The following is a 21,006-nucleotide window of genomic DNA, read 5'->3' as shown; positions in this document are numbered from 1 at the left end:
TTGCAAATTTCAAAACAAAACATAATTTAAATATTTGAAGGCAGAAATATGTCCAAGCCTAGAGCTGCTCCAGTGCCCTCAGGCTTCCTTGAGAGGGCAAACAATTGGACTTGAGGACAGCCTCTAGTTCAGCTCTGCTGGGTTCATGTCTGTGCTGGTGTAGGGATGTTAACCATGTTAAAAACTGACTGACATATTATCACAAGCATATTTCTACAATAAATAACTTTGTGTTATTCACCTAGTATAAAGCAACATAACTTTAAATTTCCTTCTAAGGGATTGTCAAAGGGATCCAAAACCATACAATGGAAAAACAAAACAAAACAAAACAAAACAAAACAAAAACATAATATCTTCAACAAATAGTGCTGATCTAAATGGATGTCTACATGTTGAAGATGCAAATAGACCCATATTCATCCCTCTGCACATAACTAAAGTCCAGTTGGATCAAAGACCTCAAACATAAAACCAGATACACTAAACCTGTTAGAAAAAAAAAGGTGGGGGGAGCCTTGAACTCATTGGCACAGAGACAATTTCCTGAACGGAACATCAACAGCACAGGCTCTAAGATAAACAATCAATAAATGAAACATTATGAAAATGAAAAAGTAAAAGGACACTGTCAGCAGAACAAAACAACAGCCTACAAACTGGGAAAGGATCTTCACCAACCCTATATCTGACAGAGGGCTGATATACAGAATAAATAAAGAACTGAAGAAGTTAAACACCAGCAAATCAAGTAACCCAATTAAAAAATAGGGTACAAAGCTAAACAGAGAATTATCAACAGGGGATTATCGAATGGCAGAGAAACACTTAAATGTTCCTTAGTCATTCAGGAAATGCAAATCAAAAGGACCCTGAGATTTCACCTAAAACCCATCAGAATGACTCAGATCAAAATCTCAAGTGACAATACATGCTAGAGAGGATATGGAGAAAGGGGACCCTTTCTCTATTGCTGGTGGGAGTGTAACCTTGTAATCTGGTGCTTTCTCAGAAAATTGGGAATAGTGCTACCTCAACATCCAACTATAGCACTCCTGGGCATATATCCAAAAGATGCTCAACCAAACAAGGACATTTGCTTAACTAAGTTCATAGCAGCTTTATTTAAAAAACAAAACAAAACAAAACAAAACAAAAAAACCTTGATGTTCCTGAACTGAAAAATGAATAAGGAAATTAATTGTGGTACATTTATACAATGAAATACTACACAGCAATTAAAAATAAGGGGGAGGGAACAAAGGTATGGCAACAGCTGGGATACAAAGTGAATAAATTGTAATGAATAAAAAAATATATTAAAAAATAAAAACAAGGATATCATGAAATTTGCAGGGAAGTGGATGGAACTAGAAAAGATCATCTTTTCTGAGGTAACCCAGAAGCGTTAAGACACAAGTGGCATATACTCACTAATAGGTGATTATCAGCTATATAATATAGGATAACCATACTAAGAACTATAGTCTGAGAGAAGCAAAATAACAGGGATTTAGCTGCCTGAAGCCAATAGGGAGCTCAGTCTCCAAGGTATTCCCAAGTAAGTGGAGCAGGGGCAGTCACTGGCACAAACTTCGTTTCCTGCTCTTTGATCAGCTTGGTAAGGTGGCCTTACTAGGCCACAGAGAAAGAGGATCCAAACAGTCCTATTGAGACCTGATAGGCTAGGGTCAGATAATAGGGGAGGAGAACCTCCCCTATCAGTGGATTAGGGGAGGGACATAGGGGGAGAAGGTGGGAGGGTGGGACTAGGATGAGATGAGGAGGGGGAAACAGCTGGGATACAAAGTGAATAAATTATAATAAATAATAATAATAACAATAATTGTGATGATGAAAAAAAGAAATTGAAACAAAATAAAAATTATGTGATTTAAATAAGACCTAAGAAATTAGGTTAACCAAAACTGGAACAGTTAATGAGCTTCTGTGTATATTTCACAATTTTTTTTTTCCAATGCACTTTATTCAGGAACCTTGAACAATCATCTGACCCTGGGGAAAGCCAGCCCACAGCTTAAATAGCCTCTGGGTAGCCAACCCCAGCGTGCCACGTGGGCAATGCAGATAGGTCCACATACATGGAAGCAAGCCAGATCCTCAGCCTTAGCCAAATGTGGAATTGTTCGTGACAGAGAGCACTCACCATCGGGAAGGTGGAAGGCGGAAACCAGCTCCATCTTTAAGGCATAGCATTCCGCAGCTCTCTACAGTTCCCCCTTTTTGTTTTGGACGCATCAGGCAAGAGTAGAGGTCTGATCTCTGATATTAGAAATAAATTGGGACTTTGTACTGATGTTCATTTAGGTGTCATCCACCCAAAGATCATCAGACCCGTCCAATACCTTTTTCTCAGAGGCGGGACCTGGGGCATCAACCCGCCTGCAATCAGACATGCTCTTCGCTGGGTCCAAAGTGGCTGACCCTGAGTGCAGTGCTTAGCCTCACATCCTGAGCGTAACATTTTGGCTTTTTATGGTAGCCAACCATGCTTGGGGAGAATGTCCTGCTTCAATGGCTGTAAAGGCCTGAATGATCATGGCTGCATTACGCTGTTGTGAGACTCTAATCTTATATATATACCACAGGCATACAAAGGAGACCAACACCAGAAGGCCTGCTAACGCTCCCATGCCCGCCCATTCCTTCAGATGATTCATGGCTGCAGCAATCCATGATGATAATCCTGTGGCTAGTCCTGTGTCCACTCTGGTAGAATTTACTGTGACAATGGCCACTCTCAGCTGCTCCATCGTAATATCGAATTCTCCAGTCCAATTACCTAAAATATAGCTAGACAATTGTTTAGACAGATTTTCAGCACAGGGAAAATTCTCATGTTATATGCTAGTGACTCAAAGTCCAGCCTATTTTCATTGACAGCCAAGTTGAGCGATTTGCCATAGGGTATCAATTTGCTCCTGCACAAGGTCAATCCTCTGATTGAACACCATCAAGCTTCCTTTTAGTTGAGCATTAATTCCTTTTTGTACAACTAAGGCATGAGCTACATTGGCTAAATGATTATTCAGGGTCTGAGCAGTCTGCCCAGTATGACTCATGGCTAATGCCCCGGTGGTAGCTCCAACAGCCGCCAATGAAATGGCAGTAACAATGGTGGCTGTAGTTCCAAGATCCCTTTTCTGTCTGAAGAGAGTCATAGCGTGAGGGGCATCAATGGGCACAGGCACCCAGTGAGGCATGCGAGTAACCAGGGCATACCTAAATTTACTAGCATTCCAGCATTGGGCAAAAAAGCAAGTAATCATTACAACAATTACTTGGCTCTATCTGGCTAATAATGAATAAAAATGGGGGATATAAACAAACAGGTGTGGGCTTATAGGAAATATTATGAGAAGCCTTAACCCCCTCGTTGGAACATCCTGCATCAGTTCTAGAACTAGCAGTGGTGGTGTCCGAGGTCTGAGTAGGTTCAGGAGACCATTGCCCCCAGGGGCGAGACGTGTTCCATGCCAATTGACTAACTCCATGTTTTCCTCCACTTTTGAAAGTCATATTTTTAAATGAACCAATCTACTAGTTTAACAACTGATATTATTCTAATAATATAAACGATGGATACCTAAACTGTTTTTTAGATCTATGTGGTATGAGAGGAAGTACAAACTGGCAGAGGCAAACTTAAGGAGTGCTTTATATACATTACATAGTGCTCTGGGTCCCACAAAGAATGATGTCATAAGGGAGAAATGGCGAGAGACAATTTTATGGATATGGAGAGATTGAAAGTGGTGTAACATTCAGATTGAAGAAAGTGACTACACAAATGAAGCTAAGAACCATGAAGATTAATTTCTTTACCTGATACCCAAGAGCCATCTCTTTCCAATTTTAAGCTGACAATAAAATTTCTGAGATTTCAGAGCCCAGGATCTAATATTTTGACATTCTCTTTTTAGAATGCTGAATAAACCTCATCATCAGAATATATGAAAAAAGATTTGAGATCCAGCTCAGAGGGTTTGTCTTTGAATAGTCTTGAGTAAATCAAATTCCAAGGTTTTGCCCTGCAGATAGTTTGCAATTTGCTGGAAAAGCTAGGAATCTAAAATCAATATTAAAACAAAATAGTGATAAAAATGAAGGCTGAGAAAAGGATAAATATCAGAATTCAATGTCTTCTTAGTTATTTGTACATACTTTTAAAAATATAATGTCTTTACCATAATTAAACTCTGTGTATGTACAGAGGAAAAAACTATACAAACTACTAGGAATAAGATTTAATATGGTGTCAGTAAAATATACATATACAAATATATATACATTATGTACACATTAACATACATATATGGACATAATAAAAGTATACGTGATATATATACATAATGTGTATGATTATATAACATATACCTACATATATTTTATAATATTAATTACATATAATTATGCAATACATAATTACATATTCATATAATATATGAATATATGTATGCATACTTATATGTATGTACTTTATACAAACATAGATATAGAAAAACAGATTAAACTGTATACTATATATTTGTATGTATATTTTTTGTAGGTGTATATTGTAATATGCAGATATATACATATAATATATAGTTTAATGGTGATATAACATTTGTACATATATAGTCCCCTTTAGCCATGTCACTTTTCATACCAGGAAGTGTATGTGTTTCATTAATGTGCATATATAATGCATGTAATGCACATGTTTATGTGTACATATTCACACATATATTTTACATACACACTTATGTATTCTATAGATTATTATTTATATATTACATCATATACATATATATTATAGTTCCGTGTGTGAAGGTTTATATGTATATATACTTATATCATTACATGTATATGTAATTACACATATTATGTAGATATATGTGATTATATATGTATATGAAATTATAGTATTATATAATTACATATAGTATACATGTGTATGTATTTCATGTCTATTTTTAATATATGATTTATTCATATACTATATATATGTGTGTATGTTTCTGTATGTATACGTTTACTCTCCTCTAACCAAATTGTTTCTCATTCCCAGCAGCTTGTGTATTGAATAAGCTTCTGTTTCTCTGTGGTATATGCATACTGGGAGGAAAGGGTAGATGTTTATTGCTGTCACTGCAGTGTTCATTCATACTTTAAACAGGAGCCTGAAGAATCATCATGTCTGTCTCCTTTCCCCAGTATCTTCCAGGGATTTTACATCTTTACATATTTTTAATATAGCGAGGATCTATCTATATGGTGTTTCCCCATTTCCTTTTTTGTTGTAAGTTCTTTGTTTTCCAAAATGTAGGTAAGTAGGACTATTGAGAATGTGTAAGATTTTGAGGCTGGTGATGTTGTTCGATGACTGAAATTAGATGATGAACTGAGTTGGAACCTAGAAATCCATGTAAAGTTAGAAGGAGGGACCTAACTACACAAGGTTGACCTCTGACCTATACATTTAAGCTTTGGCATGTATTCACACAACCACACACATACACGACATTATATATGCAAACTCTAAAAAATGGTAGCTCTATCAGATAATGCCAAGTTGGGTATGAATCTGGAAATAAAGTCCTAATGAATAGATATACATCATGACTTGAAACTTAAAATTGTGCTCTATAGCCTTCAAATTTCTTCCCTAAGGAACTGAGTAATAAATTAGATACAACTGACTTTCAAAATGTAGTTATACTCTCTATTTTTAAATTAAAAATCTTAAAGAAAATTACTTCATAAAATAAAATGTATGGGAGATAACCCTGACCAAGTAGATGAAAGAGATTATCAGAGAAATCTTTAGAAACTAGAGAGGAGTTCCCCTTATCAGTGGACTTGGAGAGGGGCATGAGAGGAGATGAGGGAGGGAGGAGGGTAGGATGGGGAGGAAATGAGGGAGGTAGAAACAGCTGGGATACAAAGTGAATAAACTGTAATTAATATAAAAATAAAACTTTTAAAAGTAATTGAATATACGTAGTTGGAGCCTGCATGCTCACTGATTGGCAGAATAAATAATAGAAAATGGTTGTACTACTTGAGAAACAGATTTACATGTCTAATATTTATATTCTCAAATATAAATGAAATTTAAAAATTTATGTATAATTCCATTTTGTTGTTATTATTGTTGTTATTATTATTGTATGTGTTTGTATATGCATTGGAAAACATGAGAGGCACACTGTGTAAAGTTAGTTTTCTATTCACTCTTTTATGCGGGTCTTTTGGTATTGAGTACAGGTTTCCATGTCTATATATCTTTCTCTGTAATAAGAAACTTTACCCAGTGTGACATCTTGCCAGCAAAATATATTTGCAGAAGAAAGAAATGCTGGAGGTATCACAACATGTAATAGAAACTTAGATAACAGAGCCATAGTACAAAACAACATAGTTCAGGGAAATAAATCACATTTAGAACAATGCAACAGAATAAAGGAGCCCAAAATAAACTCACACAATCTTCAGCACATTTTTCAGCAACATTCACGAGAATAAAACAGGATGGTTTCTTTAACATATTATATGGGGAAAGATCAATATCCACTTGTAGAAGAATGAAATTATATCCCTTTATTCTCAACTTCGACTAAAACAAATTCAAATTGTTTCAAAGACTTGACTGCAAGAAGATAAAATCATGGGGTTCTAGAAAAACATTGATACAACACATAAGCAAATCTTTCTAAGAGATACTAATGCACACAAGACTTGCATCATTCAAACCAGTTAAGGGTCTAACACCAGGACGAGGAAGTAGACATAAATTTCATCCTTAATCAAGAAGCTATTTGCAGTTGATACCTGTTGGGAAAGTGATTTCCCCAGTGGAGTGTCACTGGGTTTTATCAACCACACCCAGTTTTGATCCCTTACCCAGGATTAGTTGACTACCAAAAAATGGACTCCATGTATTGGTTTATCTTTCTTTATTGTGTCTATATATTATTCATTATTTTTAGTATTTCTTTTTTTAATTTTTTAAATATTTTTTAATTTATATTAATCACAGGTTATTTTACTTTGTATCCCAGCATAGCCCCTCTTTCATTTCTTCCCAATCCCATCCTCCCTACCCCTTTCCAAGTACACTGATAAGGGAGGTCCTCCTCCCCTTCCATCTGACCCTAGCTTAGCAGGTATCTTCAGGACTGGGTGCAATGTCCTCCTCTGTGGCCTAGCAAGGCTGCTCCTCCTTCTGGGGTGGGGGTAAGTCAAAGAGCCAGCCATTAAGTTCATATCAGAAATAGTTCCTGCTCCCCTTACTAGGAAACACACTTGGATACCGAGCTACCACGGGCTTCATCAGAGCAAGAGTTCTAGGTTATATCCATACATGGTCCTTGGTTGGAGATGTCTCATAAAAGATCCCTGTGCCCAGATATATTTGGTCCTTGTGGAGCTCCTATGCTCTCCAGGTCATACTAACTCCCCCTTCTTTCAGCATCTCAGCATCTGTTTTGATACACTGTTAGGTAGAGTCTTTCAGAGGCCCTCTGTGATAGGCTCCTGTCCTGTTACTTGTTTTCTCCTACTTCCAATGTTCATCCCATTTGTCTTTCTAAGTAAGGATTGATCATCTTACCCAGGGTTCTCTTTCTCCCCACCCTGCACATTTCCTTATAGTTGCACCGACCTGAGTGATTGTTACTGATGCTTGAGGCTTGCACAGGATGATCTGCTTGGGCTTTCAATCATTTAAACGCCTTTACACTGGGTAATAAAGGTAGATCTGCAGCTTGAGTCTGATCTCCAGAGTGTGATTCCGAGGTTTCTGCCTGGATTCCATCACCGCAAATCCCCCTTTCCCCTGGTTCCTGATCCCCACACTTGGGCCAATGCCATATATAGCTCTGATGACTAAAGAGAACTCACAAAAGATAAAGGTGGTCAATGAAAGAGCGCAATATCCTTTGCAATCAAGAAAACACAGACCCAAACTGCTTTTAGAGTTAATACCATCCTGTTGAAATGGATGTCACCAAGAAAGCAAATAAAACTGAATGCTGATAAGACCAGGAAGAAATAAAAACGTTTACATCTATGATGGAGATGGAAACTGCATAGCCATTATGGAAACCAGTGTGGAGATTGCTCAAAATCCTAAACGTAGAACTACAGTGTGATCCAACCAGAGAAATACTGGGAATATGCTTTAACTTAACATCTGAAAGAAATCCATGGACATCCGTGCTTATAGATAAGAAACGGGACCACGTAAACATCTTACAAAAGATGAATGAATACAGAAATGAGGTAAATGTAAACAATAACATTTTCTTCAGTTCTAATCAAGAACACAATATTTAAATTAAATTGGATGAAACATGACATCATTACCTTATATGTAAAAATAGACTTAAAATAAGTAAACATATTATGTTTTTATGCAGAACATATATATATAATTTTTATGTGTATATTCATGCATGTATCATGAAAGTGTATATGCATGTGCATGTACATACATATATATGGGGGTGAGTGTTTATGTGATCATGTATGTATGCATGAATTTGTATAGGTAACGAAAGTAGAAACAGAATGATAAAAGGAAGATGCATCTCAAGGAGGATTTAGGGAGGAAAGGAAGGCGTAGCTAATGGAGTACATGGGAAATAAGTAGAAAGGAGAGCTTTTTAAGGAAGAAAGGACCCAGTTGATGGGACATCATACAGGATTAGAAACTTAATTATATAACACCATTTTTATCAATATATGGAGTATGATTATATATACATATATATGTATATATTTGTATATATAAATATATACAAATCTGTATATACAAATATATACAAATTTGTATATATAAATATATACAAATAGACAGATTATTTGTATATATTTAGAGGTATTTCTTCTTTCTTCCAGTCCATCTTATCTCTTCTCTTCAAAAGGCAAAAAAGACTTTTCTATTGTTAACCTCACAGATTTTCATACGTCCAATTCTTGAACTCATATCTGTATTTGACACATCTGACTTTTAATCAATCATATTTAAAATTATCAAAGGTATGTATTTCCTGTGTTTAAATAGCGAAGTAATGCTCCTTTAAGTACAGTAACAGGATGTTTCTATCCACTGATGATTAACCTTAACTTCACTCGATTGCAGCACCAACACAGATAAGCCAGTTATGAATAGCATTTTCCCAGGTGTATCCTGAACATAGTTTCATTCCCCTTAAATACCAAGAAATCTCTGGTGATGTATGAATCTGTAAGAAACTGACTAACACATATCTAAAATAGTCTCTGCATTGGACATACGTGCTATCATTTTAGGAGCATCTGTTGTGCTGTGTTCTAGTTGATACTTCTTACTGTATGCCTCTTTTTGTACCCATTTTGAAGAGGGTACATATATGAAGTATATATGAAGTTGGGTTTTATTGTAATCTCATGTAAACTTATGAAGTTGATTCTTCATTTCATTTGCCCCATTTCTCAGGATTTAATTCTTAATAACATAGCTTGTGATTCTACTCTTCTGTACCAAAAGTAATGCATATTTTGACATAGCAAGAATATTTATCATATAGATATACCAATGATCTCTGTTTCTTAAATATGGAGCTACGAGCAAAACCATAAACATCAACCACAATGAGATGTTGATTTACACTTGCCAAAATGATCGAAAGCAAAAGTGCAAAGAGCTTTTGTAAGCACTTGCAGCCTTATAAGCACTGTCCTGTCTTCTGGGAATGCAAATTTGTACAGATACCTTAGGAAACAGCTCTACTATGTACTCTAAATTAAGTTAGTCTATTCACTACCTAATAATTTATATGTGGGTATTTGCCTGAGAAAAATGAAAACATATTCATATAAAACATGCTGTATTCAAATTTTACAAGCCCTGTGGAAAAACGATAAATGTAGATAAAACAAAGATGCCAGGTTGTATGCAAAGTTAACACTTCCAGAGCCACCTACATGGATGACAGGGTTGGAATAATGATGTAAGGTTAGGAATTTCAGATTAGCCTTAGAAACAAAGCCAGACAGACACCATTTCATGCACACACACACACAAATCCTAAAGATACAAACTACTGTGAGACAAATTTACACGTATAAGTTCAACTGCTGCCTGTATAAACAGAATTTATGCGTTCATACGGTGTAAGAATTCTCAGCTTCATAGGGAAAAGGAAATAGATTACTGAAACATTCAACAACATTAACAATATATATTTTGTAATATGTAGGGTGTCAAATATTAAAAAAAATAAGTATCAGATGATTGCCTTTGCCTGGAATTTTTCAAAAGTCAAAGTTATGGAAACAAATTTTCCAACACTGAATGACTCTTCCTAGATAGAGGTGGTAGTTAAATATGATACAGTTTAATATGATATATTGTTTATATTATGAATCTATACTTTTTCTAAGCAATCAGTGTTATACATCTGAGAGTAGAATTTGAAGTATATATGAAATTAATTGTAGAATCTAGCAATAAGTATGGTAAAATGTCTATTCAGCTCTAGCTCTATGTTGATGCATTTCATACTGTAATAAAAAATGTACCATAATTTCTTCTATGCACTTCTAATCGCCAAGACAGTGTTTTTCAAGATGTAAAGTAACCTGTAATCACAAACATGATATGAAATTTTAAACTTCATTGTAATGGGAAAAATACAATGTGACTCCTTTAAGTGATGTCTAAGTGTTCTGGCAGAACCTTGAAGGTGCCTCTTGCTTCATTAATTCTATGTGTTCAACAAAATTCAACTCTGAGACTTCAGAGTATTCTGACACCAATTTTCCAAGCAGCCTGTAAATTAACTGTTTTTTCTTCTTACTTTTTGAAATTATGTTATTGCAGAAGGACTAAAAGACTGATAAAAGGCTCTTTACCATAAAACTAGGGGAATGTAAAAACCAAACTGAGCCAAGTTCTTTTTCTTCTTTCCAGCATCTCCATCTGCCCAAGCTTAATAAATGGATTCTGCAGTACAGGAGCCTACTTATTTCAGAGAAAGAAGGCATTAGCTAAGTGCCTTACCTTCCCAAGGCACGGCTTTCAAGGAGATATTTTTCTGGCACCTACTTTGGCAAGGTCCAGTAATTTCTGCAAATTTGCTACTAGCAAATTGAGTGCAAGGTCTTAAGAACTGCAATTTTTATCATTTACTTTCTTTTTCTAGTCTCTCCAAATTAAGCAAGTCACTAAACTATTTAAGTCCTCTTATAGTCAAAGAAAAGTTGTGTAAATTTTGAATTAGAAATTTTTATAAGTAGATAAACTGTAATTAATAAAAAAATAAATAATGTTTTAAAAAGAATTTGTTCTAAATAGTCTTACAATTTTTCCATTAATACTATAGAGAGAGTAGAAATATTTCGTTAAGGCCTTCAAATATACAAATTTAATCTATAATTAATCTTGAAAACCAAACTCAACATTTTAGAATTAAATAAAATGGAAGATAAGAATTTCTATTGAAAAATATAAATGATGAGGAAATGTTATATTTATACAACCTAGAGATACTGAAATTCATATACTAATTTACTTTCAGTTTTGTTTTATTTTATTAGTGTATCATGAAACTAAGAAAATTCAGCTCCTAGAACTGATAAACCTCTCCAGTGCATGTGGATTAGGATTTCCAAAGTTTGAAAAATTTTTACCATTTACACACTTTTATCATAATATGAATATATTTGTTCCATGATTGAATTCTTAATATACAGGTTAAAACTTTAAATATTTGCAATTTACAGAAACATGTATGTAATTTCAGTGTTTGGTACATTTTAGTGGAAACAAACTTTTTCAATGTTCATAGTTCACTTGTCATAAAATAATTAACTGTTAGAAAATCATTAAAATTTAACTTCCACTGATAAATTATATTCTAAACCAAAAAAAAGAAAATTTTGTAAACAGAATATATTGTTCTACAAGTCTTTCCGTTTTTGGTCCCAATACATTAAAAAAAAAACCATAGAGAAATGTATATACAGACATTCCAAAAATACTCAAATCCTTGCTAACACGATACATACAATAATATTAAATGATTTTACTCGAATGTCTATTCAATGCATTCTTTTATTTTCAGAATTAATTATTAAAAACAATTAGGTTAATTTATTCAACATATTAGTAATACAATCAATCATATTACTTGCTTTTAAATTATACTCTTAATTCAGGCTTAATAATTAAAAATATTTTTCATGATTTAATTAAGTAAGTAATTTGAAGAAAGCTCCATTAACGAAATGGACAGCAAAATTGATAAACTTCATGATTTGCATGGATCTTAAAATGCTGTAACAATGATCACTGTGAAGAGCTAATAAAGAAAAAAAAAAAAACAACTTGAGAGGGAGGGGGAAAAATCAGATAATTAGCCATGAGTGCCATTAGGTGAAAGGAACCCTGGATATCTCATGTCTCTCTCTCTCTCTTAATGACAAGATCTCAAATAAAACTTTTATTCTATACACAGAAGGTATAAACTAAAGGGGAAATATTTTCACATGTATATAATAGTAATAATTTGTTGTATCATACCTTACAAAACAAGTTCAAAACGTTGTCTTCATCCAGTGTGTTGCAAACCTATTTATGATTAAGGTTGCAAGCTCAAATTTAATTCAATGGTTGCTAAGCATATAGAATCTACTATCCTTTTATTTTGGATAGTTTGCTTTAGAAATGAACTTTTTTTCAGTAAGTATGACTCATTCTATTTATTTTGACTCATGAATATAATACCTTTTCATTTTAATACTAAACAGTTACTATACCTTCCTAGTTTCAGATATTAATTAGATCTTAATCTGCATAATCAATCTCAACTAAGGAAATATTGTTTAAGAACAAACCAGAAATAAAAAGATATATCTTCACATTTTAAAATAAAAAAATAACGTATTACTTTGGGAGACATATCATCATTTTCAACCTATTCAATTAATCTGTGCTTCTCTGAAAAGAGAGTCTCCCTCTTTTTTTTTTTTTTTTTTTTTTTGTTCTTCTCAATGCAGTTTATTCAGGAACCTTGAACAATCTTCTGACCCTGGGAAAAGCCAGCCCACAGCTTAAAATAGCCTCCTGGTAGCCAACCCCAGCATGCCACGTGGGCAATGCAGATAGGTCCACATACATGGAAGCAAGCCAGATCCTCAGCCTTAGCCAAATGTGGAATTGTTCGTGACAGAGAGCACTCACCATCGGGAAGGTGGAAGGCAGAAACCAGCTCTGTCTTTAAGGCACAGCATTACGCAGCTCTCTACAGTTCCCCCTTTTTGTTTTAGATGCATCAGGCAAGAGTGGAGGTCTGATCTCTGATATTAGAAATAAATCAGAGAAGAGCATGTCTGATTGCATGCGGGTTGATGCCCCAGGTCCCACCTCTGAGAAAAAGGTATCTATCGGACAGGTCTGATGCTCTTTGGGTGGATGACACCTAAATGAACATTGGTACAAAGTCCCAATTTATTTCTAATATCAGCATTCTGTCCTTAGCAGAGCACACGATTTGTAGTTGCTTTGCTCTTTTAGACCAAGTTCCAAAAAGAGATGACCTATTCCTTCTGTGAAAAACAATGCTAACTGCAAGGTCATGCAGTTTACATTCTTTTCAGAGTCACTTAGAGGAAGCTGTAATCAGTGCATACCATCCTAGATCCTATTTATTATTTTATGCTTTTATTTTGAGGTTGTTCTTGTAGTATTTCCTCTACAATCTTCTCTTTGTCCTTAGTAAAACAGGTTAATCTAGATATCAACATTTTTTTTCTCCTACTGACAACTTAACTTTTGAAAACACATTTCAAAAAATGACTTAAGCATTAATATTTACATTTTATGAGGCTGTGATATTTTGCATACTTTAACAAACGACTATTTTGTTTCAAAAGTAAAATAAAGCATCAAATTTTAATCTACTAGAGTTGAAGCAAGAAATTAAAAAAAAACTAGATAATGTCATTTAAAACATGCCTAAAATAGCTATCTTGAGTATACAATATTATGTTTGTGTTTTACTTTGCCATTAAAAAATACAAGCTTTCCTATGCAAAATTTCCTAAATTTATTTATTTTTTCTAACTGAAGTTAAATTTCGACAAATGATCAGATAAATATTTGAAATCTATTTGAGGGTGTTTTTTTTTTTTCTCTTGCTTGATGGGATAGTTATTTATTTCTGGTTTAATGCTTTTACATTTAAAACATGCATTATACTTGAAAGGAGGGCTCTATTATATTCCTATCAGATTCAACTATAATCATTATGGCCGTACCATAATACAACGGATGAGTAATTCAACTAACTGATACTTCTCATATTCTGTGAGCCTGGAGTTTACTTGAGAGTACTTAAATATTTGCTGATTTCTGCCTTATTGCTCTGCAAATAGTAACCTCATGCTGTGTTAACCTAACCCAGAATCAAGAGTACACACCCTCTGATGTGCCTTCTAATGATGCTGATCCTAGATCAGGGCCCTCTCTCAAAGACAGTTCTAATAAGGATTGTTTCCCCAGAGTCTTTCTGCACATATGTTCAGATCCATTACTTGTGCTGCATCTCTGGGGTTTTTTGAGACCCTGAGGCTTTAAGAGACTTTTTTTTTTTTTTCAGGTTATGTGTGATTTTTGTCTCACCGTCATAAAATCACTAGGGTTTGTGTTTTGTGGCTGGTGTGTTTTTGTTACCATTAATACCTGGTACTGTTCGATTTACTTCCACAACCTTGGGTTGGAAAAGTAGTCATGTGCACAAGTATAGAAATCTATATTTCTATTTATTATCCAATGCAAACTGTAAGAATCTTTCCTGTTGACAATTCTAAGTGATGACTCAACATTATCATGTTGACCCATGTAAGACCTAGAGAAGCATCATTAGTGTTATCTTTATCTGGGTTCATGCATTAGTATTAAAATAATATTCTAGTACAGATAATTGTTTTAGTTAATACAAAACTAAAACTACATATCAGACAGTTTAGAACAGTCTAGTAGTGGGTCAGTTCTAGCATGCATTTACTCAATTGCTGCAGTAGAGAATGGAAAGTAAGTTGAGAGATGGAGGCAGAGGAACTAGTGCTCATCTACATCTCTGCTTCTGTTTCACCTGTTCCTTGTCCTCTAGATCCACCTTTGTAGAGCAGCCCACTGCCTCCTTGAAACCTAAAACACCCCAGATTCACATGAAGTTGGCATAAAAGAAGTGACCCTTACAGCAGGTTATAAAGGAAGGTAACTTGAGGATTCTTTCAAATTAAAGGCTGTGCCTGTGCCACAAGGATTTATCTGCTGTTGTTCAGTTGATTGTCTTGCGAATTTACAGGGCATTTATCTGAATGAGTGATGGGTTCCTATGCAAGAATATATAATAATATATATCAAGAAAGAGCACTGTTGCTAATGCAATGTATGCTCCTTTTTCCTCTTCATGGAAGCTAATGAATTCGCACAGTATTTACGAAAATAAAAGGCAAGAGTCTTCACTAATTTCTAGATCCTGGTGTAACCAACTCAGAACACCTGTAAATGGAACAGAATGTGGAGTAACATTTTCTCACTGTGCAAATGAACCAGATTTCTTAGGTACTTGGGGAGGTATGTTTTTATGATAACTTTTTTCCTGCTTATGAACAACTGCAGCCATTAAGGAAAGAATAATAAAATACTGTCACAACTACTTTCCATACCATTATTACTTGAAGTGTCTGTGGATCATTGTGGAAAATAGTTACATATATATGCCGAAGTTATTACAAAGTATCTGTATAAGCTCACCCATAATGGCACATGTGTCTCAAGAGCAGTTGATATAATCTTCATCCATTAGAGAAAAATGTCTTTATGTTAACCACATTGAAGCAAACGATGTGACGTGCATGGGGCTCCTGGCCATGCATGTTGACGTACTGGCTCTTCCGTTTTGACTTTCTGAGATTTATTAATACTGCTGGATATTCATGCTCATAATCTTGGAAATTAACCTTGTAAGAATCTTCATCAGGTGGAATTTCTAAACAATATTACAGTGTTAGTGTGTACAAATACAATCATTAAATTGGGAACTGAGTACAAGAAATATATTTCTGAGAGATTTCTTTTAATTAACCTATTTTTTAAATACTTTCAATTTATTCGCTTTGTATCCCAGCTGTAGCCCTTCCCTCATTCCCTCCCAATCCAACCCTTCCTCACTCTTCTCCTCCCATGCCTATTACCCAGTCCACTGATTGGGGAGGTCCTCCTCCCCTTCCATCTGACCCTAGCCTAACAGTTCTTATCAGGACTGGGTGCATTGTCTTGCTCTGTGGCCTGGCAAGGCTGTTCCCCCTTTAGGTGGAGGATCAAAGAGCCAGACTCTGAGTTCATGTCAGAGACAGCCCCTATTCCCCTGAGAGTTTTATGTATTAATCCCAGTGAGGAATAATGAAGAAATGTAGCTTTGGTTATTACTAAATATGATATATACCATTTTATATTTGTTTGTTCCAAAATGCTTTTCTTAGAGAAGAATTAAAAATGAAGAATTAAGAATGCCTCCATGAAAAATTAAAGAAAGAAACTGGGCGTAATTGAAATATAGGTAGAAATTTGTTTGAGATGGACAGGTTTTCTATCATCACAGCTGAGCTGAATGGTGTTTGAATGATGAATTTTACACTTATAGTTTTCTACAGAGACCATTTTGGGGACAGTATCTTACAGGTATTTAGGATTGATTTAAATTAAACACTGAGTGAATCTTATCCTAAAATGCTTTTAACCATCATAGTTTTAATTAAAAAATGTTATTAAAAACACACCTTTCCAGAATAATTTTCTCAATATGAAATAGGTACTGAAAAGAAACGTCACACTGATCAAATATTTTTTACCATGTTACTTTCTGCAAAGGAGGACAATATGATTCAAATGTCAGAATGTGTGGTGCACAGGGGCAAAGCTCTCCCAATGTTCAAAGGAACTACCATGATGCAAGTTGCATAAATAGAAGCGACCTAAATCATTTTGAAGATGATTAATATGAAAGCCATATAAAAATAACTAGAGTAGGGAAGTCTGGGATCACACATAAAAGCTGTGCTAACACTGTATTATCTTAATGTATGTGTACTATAGCTTTACTGTATGTGATTCTGGCATAATTAATGCCAGCAGAAACGAAAAAGCATCTACTGATACAACCTCACGAAGAATGTGTCATCAGCGTTGCCAGAGATTTCTAGAGACCACTGATTTGTAGTGTTTATTAATGATCGACTTGGACCTCAAATTGTCAATCTGTACTTTTCAACTCCCCCTAAAAGTCAACTTCAGACTACCCATCACTTTTGTTTTAGAACAAAAACTCACTTCAATGACAAGAATTTGTGTTAGGGTACAGGCATGGCTACTCTAACTTCAGCGTGTTCTTTATAATTGCTGTTTGCTGTATCTGGAACAACCTTAGTTTATGCCTGTTTGTCACACACAGAGTTGTGTTTTATAGGAATGAATTAAAATTTTATTTCATCAACTTAATGGTTCGTTTCTCTATAAGCCTACACTCAATCTGCACTCTAATCTATGTAGTACTTGGTGTTGTTAATGAGATGGGTCTCCGGCACATGATAATGAATAGAAAGAGAGCTTTTTTTGAGAAGAGAGCATCGCACTACATATGAAGTAGGACTGCAGGATCAAGATGAAACTTTCCTGGCTCAACAATGACCAAAAAAACAACAACAACAACAAGAAAAAAAGAGCTACTAGAGATGGTAGACGAATACTCAGTGAGTTTCCAGCTCCCAAAACGAAACATTGGCAAGGGGGGGGGGGTTGTGGCTAAGCAGACAATAGAATTCTTACTAAAATCAGTCAAGCATAACTGGTATCACTTCAGGAATAAAGAACCTGACCTTAAGAAGAACATGATCAGAGGTAGAAGAAAACTACTTCAACTTGTACTGACTTAGCAAAACTCATAGTAAGATAAGGAGACAGACTGTCGAAAACCAAAAGTCTGGGCCTACTGGAAAACCCAGTTTAGAGGAGTCGGATAAGTTCCTGTATAAGTTCCTATATAAGTTCCAGGATATTTTTGAACACCACTTTCTTTAAAGAATCATGGACACTGATATAGTTTAAAATGTCAGAGATCCTGCCTTGCTGACATGACCCAGTCCCTGGGTCTGATTTCCATCCAGAAAATATTGATGTCATATATATTTTTGCAAAATTCCCTCATATGTTTCAATATGTTGTTATTGTTATACTCATAGTCTGGTGAGTGATACATCTCAACTAATATTGTTACAATATTAATGAATTAAAAGACAAAACATTCTGAAGATATCTTTCAGAGTAAGAACACTTGTTGCTCTTCTTTTAGAGCAAGAGTTTGGCTCCCAGACCCACATGGTTACTCACAACCATCTTCAAAATTAGTTCTGACATATTCAATGCCCTCTAATAAATACTGTGGGTACCAGGCATGCATATGATAGACTTAAAAAAATACAGGCAAAACCTCATAAAATAAAACATATGAATCTAATTTTATAAGGAATATTGAATTAACTCTTAATCTTTTTTCATAGTTAAATAACAGGACAGGAGCCTACCGCAGAGGGCATCTGAAAGACTCTACCTAGCAGTATATCAAACCAGATGCTGAGACTCATAACCAAACCTTCAGCAGAGTACAGGGAATCATATGAAAGAAGGGGGAGTTAAAATGACCTAGAGGGGACAGGAGGCTCACAAGGACCAAATATATCTGGGCACAGGCGTCTTCTATAAGACTGTTTCTCCAACCAAGGACCATGCATGGATATAACCTAAAACCCTTATTCAGATGCAACCCATGGTAGCTCAGTACCCAAGTGGGTACCCTAGTAAGGGGGACAAGGATTATTTCTGATGTGAACTCAGTGACTGGCTCATTGAGCTTCCCCTACTCCCCACCCTGAGGGAGGAGCAGCCTTGCTATGCCACAGATAAGGATATTGCAGCCAGTCCTGAAGATACCTGACAAGCTAGGGTCAGATGGAAGGGGAGGAGGACCTATCAGTGGACTTGGAAGGGGGCAGGGAGGAGATGATGGAGGGAGAGTGGGATTGGGAGAGAAATAAGGATGGGGCAATGGCTGGGATACAAGTAAATGAACTGTGATTAAAATAAATTTAAAACAAAAAGGGGGAACTGTAGAGAGCTGCGTAATGCCGCGCCTTAAAGATGGAGCTGGTTTCCGCCTTCCACCTTCCCGATGGTGAGTGCTCTCTGTCACAAACAACTCCACATTTGGCTAAGGCTGAGGATCTGGCTTGCTTCCATGTATGTGGACCTATCTGCATTGCCCACGTGGCATGCTGGGGTTGGCTACCTAGAGGCTATTTAAGCTGTGGGCTGGCTTTCCCCAGGGTCAGATGATTGTTCAAGGTTCCTGAATAAACTGCATTGAAAAAAAAAATCAAATAGAACATTATTGTTATAAATTGCTAATCCTAGATTTGTTTAGAATTTATTTTGTTTAGCATTTTGCATTAAAATTTTAAAGATAAAATTCATTGAAAATGATAATTTTTGAAACACTGTTGTTAATCTATAAACAAGTACTCTACCTCATAGTGCATTGTGGTTTAATAAGTATTTTGCGAATAATGTGCAAATTATTTGTGAATAATGTGGTATTCTAGAGATTCAGTGACTGTTTGAGTGTATCTCTAAATTAGTGTGCTTTTTCTTCCTTTTTAAGGTAACTGACAGCATTTGTGGTAAAAAAAAAATTACTAGTTTAATAATTGGAAGTTGATTACAGCAATTTCTGTCAACCATTGTGAAGTAATCTAATACGTAAAGCAACAGCTTCCTTGAAAAAACATTTGGTATGTGCAACCAGTCTGATGGAGGGGTTAATGAGAATATTCTGTGCTCTTGTTTCAGTCAGTATCAATGAACAATGCTTAGAAGCAATTCATAACTGTAATTGTGGTTATGGCTACAGTATATGACAGCAGCTATGAATTGACCTGTCCAATTTGTTGTGCCTCATTAAGACATGTAGTTCTGGAGAATTGTGAAGACAGGTTGCAACAAATTATACCACAGGATCTGTGCAGCCAGGTAGAATCATGTTCCACAGACATGGCCTGAGGCCAGGTTTATATATTGGAAGAAAGTTCTTATAGTATGGTATATACAGCAGAACCAGGTTTAACAGTATTGTCTTACTAATACAGTCTCTGCAGCAATAGCTCATTACGATCTTTATGTAGAGAAGAATGAAACCCATACTTTCTATATGGTATTTTCTCTATGGAAAACTATAGGTATACCATAACCAATCTGCTGTGAGAAAAAAGTCAATGTGATATTGGAAGCAGATCATTCTCTGTGCCTGTGTTTACCTCAAGACAAAGTGAATAAGGGACTAAGCTGCTGACTTTCCCCCAGTTGCATGCTGCCTGAGACTATGCACACTATGTATGATCAGAAACATTCCAAGGCCTGCTTGAAAAGAAAACTGATTCCAGTGATATGAAACTGTCCAGTATATAAAGGAATTCCTAAATGCTCTTCTGTTTTCAAAAACTGCATGCAGCTCTTTTATTCCAATCCTAACTATTTTCAAAAGGAGAACTTATTTATTTAGTTCTCTTTTTATCACTTCCCTTAACCTTTTAATGACTGAAAGTTTGGTATATTTATTTTCATATACATACATAGCATGCATAAGCTGTGCACATTTTATCATGACAAAAACCCTCTTTACTGTAATACAAGAAAAATAGAATTTAAGTGAGATTTAGTAGGAGTTTCCTGAATTTCTCATAGATGTCTTGTGTAATCACATTTAATAAAAGTAAATAATTGCAGTGAGGCTTTTTTATTTCATGTTTTTCTGAGTGTGAGATAGGATTTCTAAATAGTTCAGATTTTATTGGAACTTAACATGTAGTTCAGAATGTCATCAAATTCGTACTCCTCCT

The sequence above is a fragment of the Meriones unguiculatus genome, chromosome 16 (assembly GCF_030254825.1).
Source record: "Meriones unguiculatus strain TT.TT164.6M chromosome 16, Bangor_MerUng_6.1, whole genome shotgun sequence".
Lineage (NCBI taxonomy): Eukaryota > Metazoa > Chordata > Mammalia > Rodentia > Muridae > Meriones > Meriones unguiculatus.
The sequence above is the reverse complement of the archived record's forward strand: the minus strand, read 5'-3'. Positions refer to the sequence as shown.